Here is a 26,182-nt window from a genome sequence, read left to right as displayed (position 1 = left end):
GAAGCCTTGGGTGGTTGCATGGTAACGCCAATGCACCACCCATGGTATGCCCCTTTGGCGTTTAAGTAATGCAAAGCAGAACTATGCTCTGCTCTGAGCTACCTTTGAGTGAATTTCCAGCACCCCTTCTGTTTGAAAATGTTCCCTTGAGCCAACAAGCTGAGGAGCTTTTGAACATGCACCTGTGCACCAGTGAGGGGTAATAAGGCCTGGCAGTACTGTGGCAGCATTCACAGCAGACCCTGATGATTTTATTTGATTTTTTATCTCTACTGATGAAGTAAAAAATCCAGAAACCCGTGTCTAGAGATATACAACACTATCTGGACCAACTCTGGTGAAAAAACTAGAGCTAATATTCAAGTAAGAGCAAACTTTGTACTTCATTTGCCACAATACAAAGGGGTGAACTGTGTGATCCCATCCCCCTTCTGTCTAAACAAGTTTAGCACTGGAAAGAAAATTAGTAAAAACAGATTTAGCATTGTTTTACATCACTTATGTGATGTAAACACAGTGCTAAAACGTAGTATGTAGACCCCTCACTGTCAAAGTAGGCCATATATTCTTGAAACAAAGGTACCTCTTCAGTTGAATCCTGTGATTTGATGACATCCTCTATTTACTGACTCATAGGTATCACAGTGCCAACAAAACATGCTCATTTCTGGAGTCTGTGTAGCCACTGGTCATTTCCTCTACATTAGTAATATTCAGCATATTTTTAGATTTAAATAGACCAGCCATCACTCTCTCAGTATGCCAATGGTTATCCTGCTTTGTCATAGTTGGGAATGTCGTTGGTGAGAACAGCTGGTACTGACAAGGCTCACCATAGGGGCTGACCACATCATGTTTGGTGACTGTTCAAAATTGTATGAGTTTGTTTTCTTCTTCAAGATTAACCCCTTGGGTGCACATGTTGGCCAATGGTTGACACACACACACCCAGTCTGGTGCATTTATCAGCCTTTGGCCAACATCTGGGAGGGCTAACAAGGAACCTCAGGTGATTTGCACCGGAGGATTTCCATTTTTTTTAAAGCTAGGGGAGATGCAAAACTACTTCTGCGTCTCTCCCTGGATTACCCCATCCATCTGTGATGTCAGCGTTCCGCGAGGCACATTGATGTCACATTTTCCCCACTGGAGTAGACAAGAGGCATAGGTAAGCTTTCTCTCAGAGATTATCACAGATGTGGTGAAATGTTTCATAATTAGTATACTCACAGGTATAGCATGCTATAGATGCACACTAGTTTGTATCATGCTCACGGGAATCACGAACAGGATATACTTTAAGGACGTAATTATGGAATTTGATAAAATTAGGTTCCCACTGTGTATTAGCGTATCAGGAATATATTGACATGTTTGTTATTTGGCATGTATTTCTCATGTGACGTATTAAAGTAGCATCTATGATAATACTATTTCTAGGGGGTCCTGAGGAAATCCAGGGGCACTCCCCGGATGAAACACGTGTTGATGGACGGACGAACTTAATAGTGGCTACGTTCACATGGACTGATGGATGAACTTAATAGTAGCTACGATTATATGGATTGAATCCTTCTTTCCTTTCTTTATGGACTTCTGGAACAAATTTGGATCTTTATTGGAACTTTAACATGATATGATTGTATGGCATTTGGACCAAAGAGTTTGAGTTATACTAATAGGAGGATAGCAATAGGATTGCTGTAACTGAGTTTACTGTTATGTCACTATGATTTTTTAGATATTATTTTGTAAGAAATGTTATCAATTGGATTGAGTAATAAGATCAGACTTTTCAACCTTTAGTATATGTAATTTATTTAATTTATTTGCTCATGTGTGCAAATACACATAGTGAAATTGTTGTGGTAACGATTGTTATCGTGTTGGGGATATTAGAGGGTGTTACCCCAGTATTCTGCACCGTGTATTTCTGATGTGTCAATAGTTATATGGTATGAGGATAGGAGCGCCATACACTCATTGATCACCCTCCTACTTTGTTGCTGTTATAAGAGTGGGCAGCTCCCTACTCATATTTTCTGATATTTATTGTGAGACGGATGGACGAACTTTGTTAAAGATGGAAGACAGATCGAAGATAGCGGAAGATTTATTTAGGAGTTTGGATAAGGGTGGTACGGTACGACAGGCTATGAGTGATAGGAATTATAAGAGAAGGGAAGGACTGAGAGACAAATTTATAAGGTTGGAGAAACTAAAGAAGAATGAGATGTCGAGATGGTGGGACGCAGTTACACTAAAGCAATATAAGACACTAGATACAATACCGAGGGGCTTGCGCTCACATGTTTTTCCAACATATGATGACTTAGATGTAGACCTATTGAGAAGATGGGAAGAGGAGTTAAAATCAAATTCAATGAAACTGATGGACATTCTAATAGAGAATGCGGATAGGAAAGTGGACAAGTTACAATCAGAGATAGACACATTGGAGAAGGAAATCATGGAACTGGATTTAAAAGAAGCTACAGAAGAAAATTACCTTATCCTGAATGATATAATTATGAGATATCAAGATGAGATTAAGCAGAGGAAAGCCAGGAAACTTAGAAGGGATGAGTTAGACTATGCGAATGGGAGAGTCTTCACTTTCTCACGCAAATATGACCATTTGGTAAAAAGAACAACAGTGAGTGCAGAATCTAGTACCTCTATAAAGTCCTCTTCTACATCTAGGAGCAGTTTGGTTACCAGTGTGGGTGATACAGAAGGGAATGAATCACGCATTGGACTAGATACACACAGGGTAGGTTTTTTACAGGAGCTGAAGAGAATAAAACAGGGCAACTGGGAGTCAAATCAAAAGAAAAACTGGGTAGGAAGACAAGAAGAGGTAAGAGAGGAGGGAAAAAGCGAAACCTACTTGGGTATGGGAACAAGATCACGGGAAAAAAAGACATAGAAATACTAATGCAATCTGAAAACAATGTGGTTATAAACAATTGTCTTCGGATATGATTTCTCTCTTGAATAAAGGTCTGAGTTTTTGTCCTTCATCTGTTGGAGATACATGTAAATCGAAGATAGATTTATACAAATTCATTAGGAAATTAAAACTAAAGAGGTATTTTGATTGACGCACTAGGGACACTAGGGTAGCCCCACAAGTGAAGCCAACACTTAGTGGTCTATCCATTCAGGACATTTATGACACAGTGGCACTAATGACAATTACTGACTATGAGGAGCATCCGATAACCACCTCCACTTTTTTACAGGACTTGAACTTACCATCGAACATACACGTCACTAGTGGTCTAAAACAAAAATCAACTTGGACACCTAGATCTGTAGTGGACAGTAATATAGAAACTTTTTTCAAAATGGTATGGAGTGACCTGAATAAAGTAGAAATAAAGAGGACACAATTTAGGAAACAGAATTTGGGGAATAAGGAATTTGATGCACTGAAAGTTATTAAATTTGATGATGATTTGATCATTAAGAGAGCAGATAAGGGAGGGAATATAGTGGTAATGAACCGTAAGGATTATGAGCAGGAGATTACTACACGATTGAATGACACTAATTGTTATGAGAAGTTGACATACAATCCGATAAAGACTTTGATTAGAGAGATAAATAACATGTTGAAGAATTGGTGGGAGAAGGAATTGTTAGATGAGGATGAATATCTTTACCTTCAGGTACATCGTCCCAAATTTCCCTGTCTTTATACGTTGCCAAAAATACATAAACAGTCAGCATTTCAACCTGGGAGACCTATTGTCTCAGGAGTAGGAGGTCCCACAGAGAAACTTTCAGAGTTTGTAGACACATTTCTGCAACCTTTTGTTTGCAATTTACCCTCTTATATTAAAGACACGAAACACATATTGAGTGTGCTATCAGCTATACAATGGGAGACAGGCATGACTATGGTAACTCTAGATGTGGTGGCACTGTACACCAGTATACAACATAAGCATGGGGTGAAAGCAATTGAGCATATTCTGAACAAAAGATCAGCAAGTCTACTAGAACATACACGGATGGTACTGAGCATGATTGACTTTATACTGAATAACAACTATTTTCTATTTAAAAGTGAATGGTACAAACAGAAACAGGGTGTGGTAATGGGCTCAAACTTTTCCCCCTCATATGCGAAATTATTTATGGGGTGGTTTGAGGAAATCTGGATCTGGGGCCCAGGAGCAGCAAGGTGGCACACTCATATTCTCTATTGGGGGCGTTACATCGATTACTGTTTCATGCTTTGGACAGGAGATGAATTTGCTTTAGAAGATTTTTGCAAATATCTCAATGGGAATGATGTGAATATTAGATTTACACATAAATTTAGTGAGTCTCACTTGGAATTTCTTGATGTGGAACTGTTCGTGGAGGATAAAAAAATAGAGAGTAGATTATATCGCAAGCCGACTTTTTGTAATTCTATATTGCATGCTACTAGTGCCCATCCACAGCATCAGATAGAAGCTATACCGTTATGAGAAATGATTAGAGCAAGGAGAAATTTTAGTAAGAACAGTGACTTTTTAGAGGAGATAGGTGATATGGGACAGAGGTTCATAGCCAGGGGCTATTCAGAGACCATTATACGTAAATCTCAACGGAAAGTGCTGAATATACCTCGTACACAGACATTAGGTTCAGGCGCAGGTAAATATGATGTACGGAATAAGAACTCTGATCAAAGGATTAGAATTGTTTTGGATTATACAGAAAAGTCTCAGAAATTGATTAAGATCATGAATAAACACTGGTCTATATTAACTTGGGATGGATCACTAAAGGAGTATATTGGTAACAGGCCAGAGGTTGTATTTAGGAGGGGCAATACCCTTAATAACATTTTAAGTCCCAGTTATCCATTGGTTAAAATTAAATCTGAGTGGCTTAATAAGCGCAATAGGTATTTTTTTAAGTGTGGTTCCTGTGCAGTATGTAAATGGGCGTGGCAGCCTAAGAAGGAATTCCATGATATGAGTGGCAATAGAGTGCCTATTAAATCGCACATAGACTGTAATACCAAGTATGTGGTATACATGATTGTTTGTAAATGCGACAAAATATACATAGGTAGTACAATATGTCCGTTGAAAGTAAGAATCTCAGAACATTGGAGGTCTATTAGTCAAGAAGATGAACGTTACCCTATAGCTTCTCACATGAGGATTTGTAGAGCACAGGGTGTCTACAAGGCGTTTACATTTTTTGGCTTTGATTATTGTAATGTGGATCCACGTGGGGGTAACAGAGAATTAACATTAAGGAGAAGGGAATCAAATTGGATTCTAAGATTAGGAGCTGTTGAGCGAGGTCTCAACACAGACTATGAGATGGAGTACTTTTTGGGAGATAAGTAGCCCCTTAAGAATAAATTAGGTTTTTGTTGCTTAGGTAGGCAATTCCACATAATATGATTTTTAGATATAGGTTGATTGAGGTATTGGTAATTGGTTAGGTATGTTTTAAATGAAGAATGAGTATAATATTCAGGATGGATTAGGTTGGACCGTGGTCCTTTAAACGTGTCAATATTTAGCTGAAAGGGCTCATGTATATATTGTTTTTTTGTATACCGCAGAGTGAGAAATTTGGAGGTTATAATCCCCCTAGATTACTTGTGTTGCGGAGGATTGCTAGTGGGCGATCTTCGCTGGTACGAGGAGTGTAGCCGGGGCTCCTATCAAAGATGGCGATAATGTTACAGTCTGCTTTTTACTTTTATGCCTTGGAAACACGGACGCGAGAGATTGCAGTCCGTTGTTTATGTCTCGAATCGGAGAGACGTTTAAATACGCTACAGCCGCGGAGCCTCGGCTTGAATGAACATGGGAGCGTACTCGCTCGGTATATATGCACGAGATTTGCGGGTGAGTCGATATAGAGACTATAGACTTAGAATACAGACTATTTAGTAACCTATTTGAATCTGGGGATTCTAGTTAATACATGGAAAGATAACTTGGTATCTATATACATCTATTCTAGAAGATACTGGCTACGGAAAGTTTTTCTAAACAAACTCAGGAATTGATTTGTGGTGAGTCAACAGCAGAGATACTGGTGCATAATATTTGAGAATATAATATTGGGGGGCTTGAAATCTGAACATTTATTTATTTTTCAGTCAAGTCTATTGGTAGTTTTGAAAGCATAAGGGGACTGAACAATAATACAAATACAACTTGAATTCTCGGGAAGGTACAGTTCATCTCATTTACTTTATTTCACACTTAGGTGATCTAACGAGAAAGTTCACAATTGGGAGGAGATTATCACAGATGTGGTGAAATGTTTCATAATTAGTATACTCACAGGTATAGCATGCTATAGATACACACTAGTTTGTATCACGCTCACGGGAATCACAAACAGGATATACTTTAAGGACGTAATTATGGAATTTGATAAAATTAGGTTCCCACTGTGTATTAGCGTATCAGGAATATATTGACATGTTTGTTATTTGGCATGTATTTCTCATGTGACGTATTAAAGTAGCATCTATGATAATACTATTTCTAGGGGGTCCTGAGGAAATCCAGGGGCACTCCCCGGATGAAACACCTGTTGACGGACGGACTAACTTAATAGTGGCTACGTTCACATGGACGGATGGATGAACTTAATAGTAGCTACGATTATATGGATTGAATCCTTCTTTCCTTTCTTTATGGACCTCTGGAACAAATTTGGATCTTTATTGGAACTTTAACATGATATGATTGTATGGCATTTGGACCAAAGAGTTTGAGTTATACTAATAGGAGGATAGCAATAGGATTGCTGTAACTGAGTTTACTGTTATGTCACTATGATTTGTTTGATATTATGTTGTAAGAAATGTTATCAATTGGATTGAGTAATGAGATCAGACTTTTCAACCTTTAGTATATGTAATTTATTTAATTTATTTGCTCACGTGTGCGAATACACATAGTGAAATTGTTGTGGTAACGATTGTTATCGTGTTGGGGATATTAGAGGGTGTTACCCCAGTATTCTGCACCGTGTATTTCTGATGTGTCAATAGTTATATGGTATGAGGATAGGAGCGCCATACACTCATTGATCACCCTCCTACTTTGAAGCTTTCTCTCCCACTCCGGTGAGGAAAACGTGGCCTCAGGAGCACTCCCCAGCTTTCAGGGAGGCCTTGTTTGAAAGGAGAGAGTATCCCCTTTCAAACAAGGCCTTACTGAAGGGGTTTCTGGGCTAGAACCCCACTAAACACCAGACAATAGACTTGAAGGGTCACCCTTCAGGGTATTGGGCCACCCCTGGGGGGATAATGTTTAAAAAAAATTAAGGTGTTTTTTCTAATTAAAAGAACAATTTAAAAAAACACAGAAATTGTCAGGAGGTCCACCCTATTGATCATGGGTCAACTCTTTGTGGGCTCTATTTTTTTTTATTTTTTAGAAATGTGTGGTTCCTGCGGGCCGATGAAAATCACACATTTAAAAAACATTTATGGATGATATCTCTCTCTCTCTCTCTCTTTCTATATATATATATATACATATATATATATATATATATATATATACATACACATATAGAGGGAGCGAGAGAGAGTGGAACTGTGTTTGCTCTGACTTGGAGGAGGTCTCAAAGCTCCTGCCAAGTCAGAGCAAACAGCTACGTCCCTGCGGTGGACATCGCAGGACATAGAAGGAGACTGCCCTGGCTGTGGCAGTCCTAAGGGCCATGTCCCTTTCCTATGCTGTTCACTGGCTGGCCCCTGGGAGGTGGTGGTCCCTGGGGCTTTATATGAGCTGTGAGGGGGGCTGTGCAGCCTGACCTACTTTCAAAACTTATTTTGGCCCAAGGGTGGCGGTGGACCACGAGGCCCAGGGGGTTCACAAGGCCCACCATTACTTTAAACTTAACCCTAGGGAGGTTGCGATCCCTGATGCATGGGCGGTGGGGTCTTGAGTCCTCCCTATTACTATTAATTTGGCCCTGGGGAGGTGGTGGTCCCCGGAGTGTCCACATGCCATCCCTTACTGTGATTTAGCCCCAACATGTGGTGGTCCCCAGGACTTGGGGAGGCACACAGACACCCGTTAATTGCATATTAGCCCGGGGAAACAAATGTTTTGCCCCACAGCAGTGGTGGTCCCTACATATTTATTTTACATTGCCCCAGGGACAGTGGCGGTCCTCAGGGCTTTAAAAAGCCCTAGGAGGAGGGCCCCATGCACCCCCTCCTTTTTTCCCCTTTAGTGCCCCCAGACCTGGCCTACCTGGAGTCTCTGTTCAAAACAAGCACAAGAGGTTTTTTTAAACATTTTCACCAGATTCATGGATTTGATGCTATTTTCAGTGAAAATGTAAAAAAATGCTTTTTTACCCTGTGACCCCAACGCTAGAGCTCAGGTTTCAGGGTGTCCCCACCCTGCCCAATTTTCTTTTTATTTATGTTTTTCTGGGGCTGGGCTGAAGCCGGGTCCCAGAATGGCTTTCAACAATTCCTGGTTGAAGTTAGCAGCTAATCAGATCACTGCACGAGATTGGGAGTATTAGCAAAGCTTTCATGCCTCCAGATATACATATTTAGGCCCTCATTACAACCCTGGCGGTCGGAGATAAAGCGGCGGTAATACCGCCAACAGGCTGGTGGACAGAAAAATGGGATCACGACCACTGCGGAAACTGCCATCATGGCCACTTTAACACTCCGACCACCAGGGCGGTAGCAGCAAACACTGCGGCGGTCACCGCCAACAGACAGGCGGAAGACAATGTAACGCCCACTGTATTATGACAGGCCAATCCGCCAGCTTTTCCAGGGTGGTACCATCAACATAAAAAGCACGGCGGAAATAGTACACTGAAGGGGAACCACTCACCTTTCGACACTCAACGAAGAACGAGGATGCCATGGAGCCCGAACTGCAGGTCCTCCCATGTTGGTGTATCTACTAATACACCAGGAATTTGAAAGAAGGCGGCGGAAACGATGACGGTGAGTACTGCACAGAGCACACAGGGGAGGGGGGTAAAAGAGAGTGACACACACAGGCAACACGCAGCACCCCCAACCTCACCCACAACACCATACATACAAACACATGCAACAACAGTACATTTACACCCCGTTACTCCCTCGAAGAACGCAAGGACAAAAGGAATTGAGTGAAATAAGTGATATTTTTGAAATATGCAGATATACCTAACAAATACTAAAACAGTATATACAAATATTTACAATATGTAGAGAAGGCCGTACACTGTCCTTTGCTCATGTCCGTGGACCACTGGGCCAAAAAATCATGGGCGAAGCCCACACTTGACTCCTGCCTCAAAACGGAGAGAACACTGCAGGGGCATCAGGTCGAAAAAACGCAGGCACCTCAGGGGGAAGGGGAGGGGGGCACCTCAGCCAGAAGATGGTATTTCGCCACTGCTCCTGGAGGGGGCAACATGCCCACAGCGATGTCCTGGGGAGTGCAAAGCCACAGTCTCTCAAGTAGGTGGTTTGGCCACTACTTGCTCCTGGGAAGTGCAAAGCCACAGTCTCCAAAGTGGGTGGTGTGCCCACTACTTGCTCCTGGGGTGTGCAAAGCCACAGTCTCTAAAGTGGGTGGTTTGCCCACTACTTGCTCCTGGGGAGTGCAAAGCCACAGCCTTTCAAGTGGGTGGTTTGCTCACTACTTGCTCCTGGGGAGTGCAAGGCCACAGTCTCTAAAGTGGGTGGTTTGCCCACTACTTGCTCCTGGGGAGTGTAAAGCCACAGTTTCTCAAGTGGGTGGTTTGGCCACTACTTGCTCCTGGGGAGCGCAAAGCCACAGTCTCTCAAGTCTCTAAAGTGGGTGGTTTGCCCACTGCCTGGTCCTGGGGAGTGCAAAGCCACAGTCTCTCAAGTCTCTAAAGTGGGTGGTTTGCCCACTGCTTGGTCCTGGAGAGTGCAAAGCCACAGTCTCTCAAGTGGGTGGTCTGCCCACTGCTTGGTCCTGGGCAGTGCAAAGCCACAGTCTCTTAAGTGGGTGACATGTACCACTCATTCTTGAGTGGGCCTTGTGCCCAGTCTGCTTCATCTTGCCAAGGATTGGGTGAGTGGATGCATTTCTCCACTGGTTCTGGAGGGGGATTTGTGCCCAGTCTGCTCCATCCTGCCAAGGATTGGGTGAGTGGATGCATTCTCCACTGGTTCTGGAGTGGGCCTTGTGCCCAGTCTGCTTCATCCTGCCAAGGATTGGGTGAGTGGATGCATTCTCCACTGGTTCTGGAGTGGGCCTTGTGCCCAGTCTGCTTCATCCTGCCAAGGATTGGGTGAGTGGATGCATCTCTCCATTGGTTCTGGAGGGGGCATTGTGCCCAGTGATGCTGCACCTGGGGTGTGGTAGTTCCCCTTCCCTCACCTGGGTGCCTGAGGCACGAGATGTGCAGGGAACAGGTAGCATGATACTCCATGGAGGCAGAGCCACACTCCATCCTGCGGCGACTTAGGCTGCAAACTGCTGGTAGTCCCAGTGCTGGTGGTGGTGCCTCAAGTGGTGTGTGCAGGGTCCAGGACGTCTCCTGCAGCCTCAGGCGGCTGTCCACTGAGGATGCTGCTTATGTCTGATGTAGTGGCAACGGCTGGACATGTGGCGGTGCATGTGGTGGTACAGGTGGCGGTGCCTGCGGCGGTGTCAGCGGGGGAGATGCTGCCGGTGCTGCCCAAGGTGCAGGTGCTTGCAGTAGTGGAGGGAGACACCAGGCCATCTCCAGCAGCCTCGGTCAGCTGCCCACTGGGGATGATGCTGGTGACTGTCGTTGTGGCAGCGGCGGTGCAGGAGGCGGTGCAGATGGTGGTGCAGATGGTGGTGCAGATGGCGGTGCAGGTGGCGGTCGTTGCAGCAGTGCCTACCTTGGTGCAGGTTGCTGACCTGTCAGGACAAATGGTGGTCACCAGTCCCTCACTTGGAGGCTCCGAGCCCTGAAGGGACTTGCCCTTGCTTTTGTCTCCCTTCCCCACCTTGGTAGACGCGGCTGGGACCCTGGCACTGTCCTCTTTTGTTTTGGATGAGGCCTTGCACGGTGGGGGGTGCATCTTGTCTGTGCTGCATGACGGCCCCTGCATAACCTTCGCAGGTGGCGGAATCGGGTAGTCTTTAGCATCGGTAGGTGGCAAACTGCCAGCCCTGACAGGTGCCCCTTCGATCCTCTTGGACTTGCAGGGACCACAGCGGACGCCGACGTGGTGGCTGAGGTGCTGGCCTGGGATCTGGATGTCCTGGCCCTAGGGGAAGGATGTGTGGGGGAGACATAGGGAAGAGGTCAACAATAGCCAGGAAAAGTTTTTTTGACACACTGGGACGGGAAGATGGAGGGGGTGTGGGAGTGGAGGAAAAGGTAGTGGTTGTAGGAGGTGTAAGTCTGTTGAGTTTGGGTGAAGGTGCACAGGCTGTAGGCTGTTGTGAGGTGAATGGCTGTTGAGTGGGTGTGTGTCTGCGTTTGTGTACTTTGGGAGGAGGGCTCACAGACACACTGGGAGAGGACACAGGGGACGTGTGCATGGTTGTGGGGGTGGTGAGTGCTCGTGAGGGGTGTGTTGTGATGGGCGTGCTGGTGATGGAGGCAGTGGCTGATGATGTAGTACATGCAGGTGTGAGTGGAGACGCTACTGGGAGGGAGGTGGACAAAGAGGAGGAGGGGGACATAGTGGAGGAAGTGTTTGTTGGTATGTGTGCATGGGTATGGTGCTTGTGTGAGTGCCTGTGTGATGATGTGTGATGCTTATGTTTTCCTGAGGCACTTTTGTGTGTTGATGTGTGTGCATGCTGGTCTGAAGGTGTGCTTTGGATAGGGTAAGGTAGAGGGGATTGGGTCTGGGTAGTGGAAGTTGGAGGGGGGAGGCTGGACACAGGGACAATGGCTCCCATCAGTGCTGAGGCCAGAGCCTGAAATGTTCTCAGTTGGGTCACCACCCCAGAATGAATGCCCTCCAGGTATACATTTGTTTGTTGAAAATGCCCCTGGACACCCTGGATGGCATTCAGAATGGTTGACTGCCCAACAGTGAGGGATCTCAGGAGGTCAATGGCCTCCTCACTGAGGGCAGCAAGGCTGACTGGGGCAGGGCATGAGGTGCCTGGGACGAAGGAGAAACCCACCCTCCTGGGTGAGCGGGCACAGGAAACACGCTGAAGGGCTGCTGGGAGGGCGGTGCTGGTAGTGGGGTGGCGGCTGTAACTGTTGTTGGGGTGTACACAGTGGTGTCCGCCATTGCCAGGGAGCTTCCATCGAAGGAGGAGTCACTGTCACTGGTCTCCCCTCATGTCCGTCATGGAGCTCCCCTCGCCCTCCGTCCCACTGGTGCCTTCACCCTCAGTGGATTCACCTTCATGGGCCATGTGGGATGCAGCTCCCTCCGTCGCTGGTGCCTCTGCTCCTCCGCCAGATTATGCTAATGCACATAAGGATAGGGTGACAAAACAAGAAGGGGGGGAGCGACAGAGAATACACATGGTCAATGCCAGCCACACCACAAGCGTTGGCGTACACAACACACACTGAGCTGCCCTATGCACTAGGCTATTCCCAACCACTCACTAAGGGAGTAACCAGCCCTTGGGGTACAATGCCTAATGCCAGCATCTGCACACATGACACCCACATGATCCTTCCCAGTAGTAGTTGGCCACTTGTACCATTGGGGTAGGGGTGCTTCAGAGCCTGCAAACAAGTGACCTACCCTGCCAGGATCGGCCTGGTGGGGCACCCACAGCCAACATGCCCCATCAAGCTAGTTCCTAAAGCGCACAAAGACAGCTTTCTGAAACTGTACTCACCCCCTTGTGGCTGCTGTGATGCCCTCAAGCGCCCATCCAACTCTGGAAAGGCACCGCCAGGATGCAGAACATCAGGGGGGTCATGGTGCAACAGGCAAACCTTCCACGTTGGGAGGCCAGCCCCAGCTGGGCCTCCGCTGTCTTCTTGGTCTAGCGGCGCAGGTCCCCCCATCTCTTACGGCAGTGGGTGCTTTGCCTGTGATAGACACCAAATACCCTTTTTCTGGTGGGCACTGACAGAGAAGGAAAAGACAGTGAAAAATGTAATTATTCACCCGCCTGGACCGTCATACTCATTGCCCACCAGTTCCCACCCATGCCCTGACGCACATACAGTGACCACCTCTCATGCAACATTCTGGCTAGGATGCCTTAGCACCCCCCAACATGTGGCTTACATCCACACCACTCCAAACAGGCATTACCCACACATCATGCTCACAGTGTACTCACCTGTTTGTCTGGAGGACCGTAGAGTAACGTGTACTGGGGAGGACCCCTTCCACCGGTTTCTCCAACTCCTCCGCACTGAAGGCAGGGGCCCTTTCCCCAGACACTCTAGCCATTGTCACTTCCAGACTCAGGTCACAGGAGCACTTGCAGTGTAGGTCCTCTCCTGTTGATGGTCACGTAGCAAGTACATGAATTGGTAGAAAATGGCAGTGACGTCCGCAGCGGTGCGTACCGCCACCGACGGCGTACATTGCCATTGGCTCCTGGGACCTATAGGGCCCAATTATAACCAATGCCGAGTTGCGCGGCGGTCATCGACCGCCTACTGTGACGCAACACAACGCCAGCGCAGTGACCTCATTTCCCCTTGTCCCTCCTCACAGGTCAGGCAGCCGCCATTTCAGGGGAGAACATGGCATGGCACCTAACTGCATCACAGCACATATTGGCACATATACTGACTCTCGAATTCAAACACTCCTTCTGTGACATTAATTCAAATATAGTTGTGCAATCTATGTGGTAAATGACCTTCTGCTCACCGTTCTCCTCCATAGGCTACAACCGCTGAGGCAGATGATGAGATGGCAGCATCCTCCGGTGTACAGACCCCTGGTGGACCTGTTGACAATGGAGGACAGACACATTATCATCACATACAGACTTGACCGTGCCACAATCCAAGAACTGTGTGCCCAATTGGAGCCAGACCTGATGTCAGCTATCCGCCAGCCCACAGGTATCTCCCCTCTAGTGCAGGTCCTGTCAGTGCTCCATTTCTTGCCAAGTGGCTCCTTTCAAACAACAGTGGCCATGGCATCAGGGATGCCTCAGCCAATGTTTTCCAATGTGTTTACCGGAGAGTTGTCTGCCTTGCTGAAACACATGCGCAGCTACATTGTCTTCACCCAGGTGGAGGATTTGGTCACAGTGAAACCTGACTTCTATGCCCTGGGACATATCACCAACATAATTTGTGCCATTGATGGTACATATGTGGCATTTGTCCCTCCCCGCAGAAATGAACAGGTGTACAGGAATTGAAAAAGCTATCATTTAATGAATGTACAAATTGTGTGTTTGGCGTACCAGTACACCTCCCATGTGAATGCCAATTATCCTGGCTCAGTGCATGATCCCTATATCCTGAGGAATAGCAGCATCCCTTATGTGATGGGCCAACTCCAGAGGCACTGGGTGTGGCTAATAGGTGAGCCCAAGGTCCCCACTCAATATAAGTAGGTGTCTGGGTATGGGGTTGTCCCTAAGCGTTAGTCTGTGTCTAACAGTTGTCCCCGATATTTGCAGGTGACTCTGGTTACCCCAACCTCTCATGGCTACTGACCCGAGTGAGGAATGCCAGGACAAGGGCAGAGGAACGTTACAATGAGGCACATGGGCAAACAAGGAGGATTATTGAGAGGACCTTCGGCCTCCTGAAGGCCAGGTTCCGGTGCCTCCATCTGACTGGTGTATCACCTGTATAACTCACCCAAGAATGTGTGACAGATCATCGTGGCATGCTGTATGTTGCATAACCTGGCCCTAAGACGCCAGGTGCCTTTTCTGCTGGAGGATGAGCCTGGTGATGGTGCTGTGGCAGCGGTGGAGCCTGTGGACAGTGAGGAAGAGGAGATAGATGAAGGAGATGTGGACAACAGAACAAACATTATACCTGTGTACTTCCAGTGACACAGGTAAGAGACTGTAACTCCTCTTCACATTTCTGTATACTTTTGGACATTGTACATGGCAGCCTCTTACCCTCTATCTATGGCCACGGACTGTTCCCTTTGGATTCCCATTTTTCAGATCTGTGCACCCCATTCTGGCTCCTGCTATGTGGACTGCTGCCCACCAACTATCATAGGTTGGTATAATTCAATGAACATATACGTTGCAATGCTTTGAGAATGCTGTAAGAATACATCTGTCCAATCATTACACTGACTCCAGTATGGTTTACATTTCAATGGTGTTTATTTTTTGTGCTAAATTGCATGGGAGTAGGGGCAAGGGGCTGGGGTGATGGTGGAGGAAGGTCCATGGTAGAGTCCAGTCTCTTGGTATCACAGGTGCATTGTCCAATGGGGCATAGGTAGGGGAGTAATGGCAGTTCAAGGTGGACATGGTGACAGAGTGGGACAGAAGGGTGACAATCGGAAGAGTCTTATTTCCTGGCGGGGGGTCTTGGCAATGTTCTCTGGATTCTGCCTGGATCGCAGGGACCGTTACGGGGGTGGTTCTCCTTCTGCAGGGGGTGGGGTGCTGGAGGCCTGTTGGTCCTGTGGCGGGGCCTCCTGTCCACTAGCGCCGGCGGAGGTGGATGGCTGTTCCTTGGTTTGGCTAGTGTCAGGGGCCCTTTGTTGTGCCACTGCCTCCCTCATGGTCTTGCCCATGTCAGTCAGCACCCCTGCTGTGGTGACCAGGATAGTGTAGATTTTTGTGAGGTCCTCCGTGACCCTTAGGTACTGCCTCTCCTGCAGCCACTGGGTCTCCTGTAACTTTGCCAGTACCGTGCCCGTGGTCTCCTGGGAATGGTGGTATGTTCCCATGATGTTGGAGAGTGCTTCGTGGAGGGTCGGTTTCCTGGGCCTGTCCTCCCCCTGTTGCACAGGAGTCCTCCCAGCTTCCCTGTTGTCCTGCGCCTCTGTCCCCTGAACCGTGTGCCCACTGCCACTGACCCCAGGTCCCTGATCGTCCTGTGTTAGTGGGGTTGCCTGGGGTCCCTGTAGTGGTGGACACACTGCTGATTGATGTGTCCTGGGGACAGAGGTATGGGCCCGCTGGGTGGGTGAGGTGGTGGTGTTTCCTGAGGGGGAGGCTCTGTGGTGGGTTGGGACTGTGGCAGGTGAAACGACTGTCCAGAGGTTCCTGATGGGCCTGGTTGGTCACCGTGATCCAGGCGTGCAGAGCTGCTGTCAATCAATCAATCAATCAAAGAAATTTGTAGAGCGCGCTACTCACCCATGAGGGTCTCAAGGCACTGGGGGGTGGGCGGGCCTGGGATGGTCACTGGTCGAACAGCCAAGTCTTGAGGTTCCTTCTGAAGACTAGTAGGTCTTTGGTTTTGCGAAGGTCGGTGGGGAGGTAGTTCCAAGTTTTGGGGGCGAGGTAGGAGAAAGACCTGCCTCCTGTGGTGGTGTGCAGGATGCGGGGGACTGTGGCTAGGGCGAGGTCGGCTGATCGGAGGTTGCGTGTGGGAGTGTGGAAGTTTACTCTTTCATTGAGGTAGGTTGGGCCGGTGTTGTGAAGGGATTTTTGTGCGAGGATGAGGATCTTGAATGTGATTCTCTTGTCTATGGGGAGCCAGTGTAGGGATTTGAGATGTGGTGAGATTCGTTTGTGTCGGGGGAGGCCGAGGATGAGGCGCGTGGCTGTGTTCTGGATTTTTTGGAGTTTGCGTTTGAGTTTGAGTGTGGTGCCGGCGTAGAGGGCGTTGCTGTAGTCCAGTCTGCTGCTGATGAGTGCGTGGGTGACTGTCTTTCTGGTCTCTGGGGGATCCATTTGAAGGATTTTTGTAGGGTGCGGAGTGTGTGGAAGCAGGAGGAGGTTAGAGCATTGATTTGCTGTGTCATGGAGAGGGCGGGGTCGAGGATGATGCTGAGGTTGCGTGCATGGGTTGCGGGGGTGGGTGCGGGGCGTAGGGCGGTGGGCCACCAGGAGGCGTCCCATGTGGTTTTGTTGGGGCCGAAGATGATGACTTCGGTTTTGTTTGAGTTGAGCTTGAGATGGTTAGTGGTCATCCAGTTGGCGGTGTCTAGGAGAGAGGCGTGTTGGTTAGTTTTGGCGGTGGTGGGGTTGCGGGTGAGGGAGAGGATGAGTTGGGTGTCATCTGCATATGAGAGGATGGTGATTCCGTGTGCTCGGAGAATGTTGGCTACGGGGATCATGTAGATGTTGAAGAGTGTGGGGCTGAGAGAGGACCCTTGGGGGACTCCGCAGGCGATCTTGATAGTGTTGGAGTGGAAGGGTGGGAGGCGGACTCTCTGGGTTCGGTCGGTGAAGAAGGAGGAGAGCCAGTCTAAGGCTTTGTGGCGGATTCCTATGTTGTGGAGGCGTGTGCGGAGTGTGTGGTGGCAGACGGTGTCAAAAGCTGCGGAGAGGTCTAGGAGGATGAGAGCGACGGTCTCGCCTTTGGCAACTTTGGTCCTCATGTCGTCAGTGCATGTGATGAGGGCGGTTTCTGTGCTGTGGTTCTTGCGGAACCCAGATTGTGAGGGGTCAAGGGTGCTGACTAATTTCTCTGCAACCTTGGCGGGGAACGGGAGGAGGGAGATGGGGTGGTAGTTGGAGAGGATCTCCGGGTCGGCTTATGGTTTTTTTAGGAGAGCGGTAATTTCTGCGTGCTTCCAGGGGTCTGGGTAGGTGGCTGAGTCAAAAGAGGAGTTGATTATGGGGGCGATGGTAGGGCTAGCTTTGTTGTAGATGTGGTGTGGACAGGGGTCGGAGGGGGAACCGGAGTGGATGGAGTGCATGGTTTTATCCATTTCTTCGTGTGTGGTGGGGGTCCATGTGGATAGTGTGGTGGGGTCTTGAGGGGGGGTTGAGTTGGGTGGGAGAGGGGTATGTGTGGTGGGTGTGTGTGATGTGAAGCTGTTGTGCATGTCCAGGATTATGTGGAGGAAGTGGTTGGAAAGGGCGTCACATAGGGGCTGTGTGTGTGTGGGGTCTATGTTGCTGGCTTTGGGTTTGGCAAGTTCGTTGATGATGGTGAAGAGTTCTTTGCTGTTTTTTGGGAGTTGTTGTCAAGGCGTGTCTTGTAGTGAACTCTTTTAGTGGTGCGTATGAGTTGGTGATGGGTGCGAATGTTGGTTTTGAGTGTGGAGAAGTTGGTTGAGGAGGGTTCTGTTCTCCATATTTTCTCAGCTTGGCAGCATTTGCGCTTGGAGTTCAGGGGTGAACCATGGGGCGTTCTTGATGTTGCGGGTGGTGATGTGTCTTCTGAGGGGTGCTAGTGTGTCTGCGCATGTAGTGATCCATTTGGAGAGGTTGTGTTCTCCTGCGTTGGGGTCATTGGTGTGGGGGGGTTATGGGCCAGTTGGGAGTTTAGACGTTCTGTGGGGATCTTGTCCCACATGCGGTAGGGTGTGGTGTGTTGATGGTAGTGTGTGGGGGGTTTGGTGAAGGAGAAGTAGAAGCAGTGGTGGTCTGTCCGGGGGAGTTCGGTGGTGTGGGTGTAGGCTATGTGTTGGCTTGAGGTGAAGATTGCGTCCAGCGTGTGTCCTGCTGAGTGGGTGGGTGCGGTGCGGTGACCAGTTGTTTGTCATCACTGTGGGCCTCTTCTTGGGGGTGACTGGATGTGGTTGGCACCTCCTCTCCAGTGGCGTTGGGTAGGGGTCCTGTTGGGATGCAAAGGCATTGTTATTGTATCTGTGTGTGCCATCTTGTGCAGTGGTTGTGTTTCCCTGTATAATTGTGCTTTCCCTGTCGCCTTGGGCTTGTGGGATTGCTGATTGTGTGGACTGGGTGAGTCTCTCTTCTGGGCATGCTGTGGTGATGGGTGTCCATGCAGGGCTGTGATGGGTGTCCATGCATTGTTGTTGCATGCAGGGCTTGGTATTGGGATGTGTGGGTTGTGATGGTGGGGTATATGCGAGGTGATGGAGTGATGGGAGTGAGGCTACGGGTGGGAGTATGTGATGGCATGCAGGTAGGGTGGGGGATATAGTGGTAAAGATTTGACTTACCAGAGTCCAGTCCTCCTGCTACTCCTGCGAGGCCCTCAGGATGCATGCTCGCCAAGACTTGCTCCTCCCATGTTGTTAGATGTGGGGGAGGAGGTGGGGATCCACTGTCAGTCCTCTGCACAGCAATCTGGTGTCTTGAAACCACGGAACGCACCTTTCACCGTAGGTCGTTCCACCTCTTCCTGAAGTCATCCCTTGTTCTTGGATGCTGTCCCATAGCGCTGAACCTATTGACGATTCTCCGCCATAGGTCCATCTTCCTTGCAATGGACGTCTGCTGCACCTGTGATCCGAATAGCTGTGGTTCCACCCGGATGATTTCCTCCACCATGACCCTTAGCTCCTCCTCAGAAAACCTGGGGTGTCTTTGGGGTGCCATGGATGTGGTGTGAATGATATGTGTGAGGTGATGTGTGGGGTGATGTGTTGGGGTTTATACTGTGATGTGCGTGGATGGTGTATGAGTGATAGTGTTCTGTGCCTCTGATTGAGTGTGTGCTCTTTGCGTGTATGTGTGTCAGGTGTGTGTATTTTGAATTGTCCAATGTGGTGGTGTTTTGTATATGTGTGTGTATTTTGAGCGCGGCGGTGTGAACCGCCAATGGTTTACCACGGTTGAAAGACCTCTGCCTTGATTCGTGGGTCGTGATACTGTGGGCTTATTACTGTTGGCGTGACGTGTGGGTTTTGCTATCGTCAGTTTATCACTGACCTTTGGTGTGGCAGACTTGTGTGGGTGGCTGTACTGTGGCGGTATTCTCTGTGTGGGTCATAATACCCGTGGCGGAATACCGCTGCGGGCACGGTATGTTGGCAGCCGTCGGCACGGCGGTAAACAGGATTGACTGCCAGGGTTGTAATGAGGGCCTTAGTTTTCTATTTGTTAGAACTGTCAGCTCTTGGCATGGTTTCCCCTGTCCTTTTGCTTCTGACCTGTTTTTGATCGTATGCTGAATTTAATTTTTGCTGGCTTTAGGACTCTGGGAGCTTTACCACTTGTGACCAGATCTCAAGTGCAAGTGCTCTCTGTTTAAAGTGTAGTGGTGATTGTTTTATCAATGAATGGCATATTTACTAGTAAGTCCCTAGTATAGTGCACCATGTGTGCCCAGGGCTTGTTACCGACATGCTACTAGTGGGACTGCAGCACTGATTAAGCCATCCACATGAGTAGCCCCGTAAACATGTCTCAGACCTGCCACTGCAGTGTCTTTGTGGGCAGTTTTAAACTGCATTTTCAACCGGGCAATTGAATACACTTGCCAGGCCCAAACCTTACCCTTTACTACATGTAAGTCACTGCTGAGGTAGGCCGAAGGTAGCCCCCATGGGCAGGATGCGGTGTATTTAAAAGGTAGGCCATCTACTGGTGTGTTTTACATGTCCTGATAGTGAAACACTGCTAAATTCAGTTTTCACTATTGCAAGGTCTATCTATTCCACAGAGTAACATAGGGATTGCCTCGAAATATCTTTTAAGTATAATTTCCCATTGGAAGCAGATGGAGATATTGCATTAAGGGTTTCTGAACTCATAAATTAAAAATACACCATTTGGTGAAGTTGGATTTTGAATTATAGGTTTGAAAATGCCACTTTTAGAAAATGGGCATTTTGTTGCTTAACCATGCTGTGCCTCTGCCTGTCTGTGGAATACATGACTGGGTCAGGATGACAATTGGGATGTTTGTGAATTCACTCTAGACAGTCATACAATGGGAGCTGAGGTGTGACCTGCACATCCTGATGGCCCATCACCAGGCTGATGGGTCTTCCTGAGCTAGAGCGGTGGGAGGAGCTGACACCTGCACCTGAATAGGGCTGTGTCTGCCTTTACATAAAGCAGTCTCCAGCCCCCTGGAATGTGTGTGGGGTCAGGGCAGGAATGGTAGGGTTTTATGCACTACAAAGACTTCTCTTTGAAATTTGTCTGCTTCAAAGACAAAAGTTAGGATATATACTGGACCTCTGACACCACATACTTAGAACACTTCTGTACTGAGGACATTCTGCCAGGAAGAAAAGCTGGATGCTGTGAGAGGAACTGCCACTTTGGCTGTTGCTATGTTGTGCTGGCCTGCTGCTTGCTGCTTCTGTCCTGGGAGTGAAAGGACAGGATTTGATTTCTACAACCTGATTTCCAAGGTTCTCAGGGGCTTGAACCAAGCTTGCCTCCAGTTAGGAAGTCCCAGGGCCATCAAAGACTCCATGTACCAGCACCTGGACTCTCTTGCTGAGAGTCCTGACTTGCCAAGTGGTGCCAAAGCCAGTTCCTGGGACCTTGAAATTGAGCCCTGGTACAACTAAGAAGAAACTAAGCACATCAACTCCAGACCGACTTTGGAACTCTGACTCCATGCCACCTGCACCGGAGCCGTGGTACCTGCAGAGTGCAATGACCATGACCTGATACACAGGCCTGATGCCACCATGAGACCACTCAAGTCCCGCCACAGAGTGAGTTCCAAGTGCCCTGTCACTGACATTAGTGACACCCAACTCCACAGCACCACCTGTGGCCCCATCAAGTGATTGCAACACCGCAAAGTTAACGCCTCGCATCTTGACCTGCTGAATTAATTGACCCCGCAGGATCGTTAGGAACAGACACCTCACCACCGATGCTGCATCACCTCCCTTGCAATCATAAAGAACTGAAGCCTCACCTACACTGCTTAGCAGTAAGGAACCAATGCCTCACCTCCCCTATAGCAGTAAGAAACCAAAGCTGCACCAGCTCAAGTAGTGGCTCACCTCCCTGACTCAGTGCAACATCTTTGTTTCCTCATCATTTTCCATGGTGCTGTACCTGGGGTCCATGCGACTCCGTGACTGGCCCACACTCCCTCACAAGTGGAGCCGGACTGTTGGGAACGACTCTGTCAAGACACTGTGATTGCCCCATGTCTTTACTTGTGCATGTTGAATTATTGTTGTTTTGGTCTTATGCTACTCAGATAAGTATTGGCTATTTTACTAAACTGGTGTGGAGTACTTTTATGGTGTTTTCACTGTGTTGCTGTGTGTGTGTGTGAAAAAACAGGTCTTATTGCAGGGCCTATTGCCCTTATTTTTCACTTTTTGCTGGTGTTTTCCTAACTCTGATGGTGCCCTTGGTACTTCTAACCAGTCCCAGGGAATGTGCTCTGTGTAAAATCAGTATGCAAATTAAGCTAATTAAAATTGGCTATGTTAACCTACCTTTAAGTCCCTAGTATATGGTAGGGCATGTAGGTTTAGGGACCCCAGCAGAGATAGTGCACTCATAGGTGCACTGCTGAGGTGCCCAGTGTAATTTTAAAGGAAGGCCTGCCTTGCTGGCTGCTTTCAAATTAAAGTGATATGCAAATTTGACGTTGGAATTAAAAGTACTTCTAAAGTCTTAAACTACCATATTTGTACATATAGGTCACCTCTAAGGCGTGCCTATGTGCCCCTAGGGCTGGGTGCCATGTAACTATATGCAGGAAACTTATAAAATAGTTTTATAAGCTGTGGTGAGGTAAAACAGCCAAATTTGTTTTTCCCTCATTGTAGTGAATGGCCTCCCTTGGCTAGAATGGGAGACTTTATCTTAACTTATAAAGTTCCCTTAAGTGTCAGATACCTCAAGCTTGGGATCAAATTAAATCCCAAAACTTACAATTGTTGGATTTAAAATTACTTGTTCAAGTAAAGAGTTTTAAACTCTACCTAAAAAGTTGCCAACTTCATCCCTGTTGTGTTCCACCCTGATTGGCCAGCCTCTGGCAGCCTGGCCAGGCTGCCTTCATGAGGTGGGAAGTAGCCTGGGGTGAACACAAAGGAATTTGCCTGTGGGAGGAGAACTCCCCTCAGCAAATGGAGAAGCTGGAAGGGGGAGGGCTGAAAAACTGGTCTTCAAAGGCAGGGAAGGACATTTGGAGTAGCCCAGCACCTCCCTCACATCCTGCAACCCCAGACGATTAGATGCCCTCTCGATGAGACTAGGAGAGGGCAGGAGAAGTGTGTGTTTAAGATTTTTAGCCACACCAGTGGGTGGGCTCAGCCAGATGTAACCTCCAAAAATCACTTTCAGCCATGATGGATTTTTGAGGAATGTTGCTCCCTGGAGTTGATATTTTCCACACTTCCCAGGAAGTGGTCATCACGATCGGAAGGACCCTGCACCTGATTGGAGAACCAGGATCCCCCCCCCCTGTTTTTCACCCAGGAGCAAGGATAAAACAGGCAGACCTGCACACACACCTCAGATCCCTACCAGATCCCCACAAGGAAGAAGTACAGGAGAAGAAGGGCTACCCTGCTGGACTCCTGACCTGCACCTGGACACTGGAGGACTGCACCAGCTGCACACTTGGGCTTCACCACAAAAAGGACTTTGCCTGACTTCAACTGGTTCAAGGAGGGACTCTGTTACAGGTAAACAATTGCTAACCAGAGTCACCTGCACCAACTCCTGAAGAAACTGACCAGCTGACCACTGTCCAGTGGCCAAATTGGAGTTTGTGCCAGGTGCATTTGGGAGTTGTAGTCGCATCCTCAAGGAGCATCTCAGAGCTTCTGGAACCCTGGGGTGGACCTCAAAAGAAGCTTTAAAGAACATCTGGGAGAAGATCCAGACGTTTGGAGAACTTTTTGAAAAAAGCTCCATAAAGGGACCAATCCACAGCGGAAACTCTAGCTGGCTTGCGTCAACCACCACCCGGCCTGTTTCTCAAATTCGTCCTGGTGAAGAAAAACTCAGAAAAAGTGACTTAGTCCAAACATAGAAAGTTGACTGGGACCTCCTAGGCTGTGTATCCGAAGAGGGCTCCAAGGACATCAAATCAAGATTTAGGACTTTGCCTGACTTCAACTGGTTCAAGGAGGGACTCCCTGTTTGCTACAGGTAAAAAATTGCTAACCAGAGTCACCTGCACCATCTCCTAAAGAAACTGACCCGCGGACCACTGTCCAGTGGCCAAATTGGAGTTTGTGCCATGTGCATTTGGGAGTTGTAGTCTGCACCCTCAAAGGGCATCTCAGAGCTTCTGGAACCTTGGGGTGAGTTGTGGGAAAAGAACTTTAAAAGAACATCTGGGAGAAGATCCAGAAGTTTGGAGAACTTTGGAGAACTTTTTGAAAAAAGCTCAATAAAGGTACCGACCCGCCACGGCAACTCTAGCCAACTTGCCTCAACTGCGACCTTGCCTGACTTGCAGGTTCGTCCTGGTGAAGAAACTCTCAGAAAAAAGTGACTAAGTCGGAACGTAAAAAGTCGACTGGGACCTCCCAGGCAGTGTATCCGAAGAGGGCTCCAACGACGTCGGATCAAGATTCAGGCTTGCCCCGGTCGAAGGATTTTCATCTTGAAAAAAACAACTAAGTCTGAAGGTAAAAATCTCCACTGAAGGCTCCTGCGATGCGTATCCGAAGAAGAGTTCCAGGAGGTTGGACTGGACTGGCGACTTGGTCCCGCTGAAGAATATCTTCAAGAACAACTAAGTCTGAAGGTAAACTATTGACTTAGGGCTCGCGCGTGCTGTAGCCAAGCAGGGCTCCATCGGGGTCAGTCTTATACTATAAGTTTGCCCCAGTCGAGGTGCGATCATATGACCAGATTGGCACTATTTGTTTTTAACCACTAAAAAGCATTAATTCTTTAAAAAATCATATCTCTGGTTTCCTTTATCCAATTTGATTCGTTTTGGTGTCATTTTAAAACTACATATATGTCCTATTTTTATAAATTGGTTTTGTATTTTTAAACTGTTTCCTGTGTTTTATTTGATTACTGTTTTGTGATATTTGAATGCTTTACTCTTCGTCTCCTAAGTTAAGCCTTGTCGCTCGTTGCCAAGCTACCAAGGGTTGAGCTGGGTTTAATCTATTGAGATCTAACTGGACCTAAGTGGACCCTAGTCACCTATTGCTAAGTGTAGGTACTTACCTGCCCTTACAAATAACAGATTTTCCAACAGTGTGTGTGTGTGTGTGTGTACAAATACTTTAGACATTGCCTCTGAGATAAGCCTGGGAAACTTACTTTTTTGTCCTCCCCTTTTTTTCAACCCCGGCCTGAAGGATCACCTCAAAACTTCCCATGTACAACAAGATTCTTAGCGATACATTTTGTGAAAAATATTGTGAAAATTCATCAAACAGCACCAAAGATAAAGGCAAGTATATATGTAGCGCTCTCTCTCTCTCTCTCTATCTATCTATCTATATATATATATATATATATATACATATATACAGATGGCCACCAAATGTTTTTTCCCCCACTTTGAGCAGGAAAACCGGTGGTTAAACTTATTCGGAGGAAGGCCACCCCTCAGCCTGCACCACCCTCAGGTGTGTCAGGTGAGGTGACCACTCCATTTCATTTCCCTCCATCTTGGATGGCAGGAAAATAGCCTTTCAGGGTTAGGGATGTGATCACATAGTTGGTGTAGCCACCATAAAATGTGTCCATTGGCCACTACTATGTATTTCCCTAAACACCCACTAAATGCAGTATTGAGTGGCCATCCCTAGACCTACAGATCATATTCAAATGGACACAAGAAGGCCAGTGGCAAAGAAGACCTAAGGCTCGAGAACAGAAGTCCTGCCGCAAGAACTAAAAGGCACCAAAACAATGCCTGTTGCACCCAGGAGTAGACAATCGCCACTGAGGTGTTTACTGGACATCAGACATACTCTAAGAAACCCAGAGGACCTCAAACCTTTTGCCTAGAACCTCCCTCCAGAGTAAAGGCATCACTCCCTGTACCCAGCAAACAAGAACCAGTGAATTCCAGTTCACTGACGGCCACTGACCAAAAAATCGGATCAAGCAGCCAAGCCAAATTTTACCTGATGGACTCAGAGGACAAACCCTGACAGAGTGCCAAGTTTGCAGGCACTGCAGCCTCCAGTGGCTGAGATGTGTCACAGCCCGGGATACTGGACCCCCAACATCAGACACCCAGAAGAAAAGCCCTCCCTGGACTCTCCAAGGACCAGAAGTAAGCACTAGTCAAGGGACTTCAGGAAACCCAAGAACCACCCCAGTGTGGCCCTGTTGACCTGCAATTCACCCTCCAACTTACCCGTACCTGGCTCCAAAGACTCCTTTACGCACAGCCCTTGGCTGACCTTTCTGCACTACACCAAGCCTCCCTAGCCCATGCATCATAAAACCAGTTGTGTCCTAAGGGTAGCTAACCCCTTGCAACCTCTACAGTCCAAGGGGACCCACCATACTGACCTGTAAGTCCACCTGTGCGTGTGGTTCCAAGACTTTCAGCC

This window comes from Pleurodeles waltl, chromosome 8 (genome assembly GCF_031143425.1).
Source record: "Pleurodeles waltl isolate 20211129_DDA chromosome 8, aPleWal1.hap1.20221129, whole genome shotgun sequence".
NCBI classification, from domain to species: Eukaryota; Metazoa; Chordata; class Amphibia; order Caudata; family Salamandridae; genus Pleurodeles; species Pleurodeles waltl.
The sequence above is the reverse complement of the archived record's forward strand: the minus strand, read 5'-3'. Positions refer to the sequence as shown.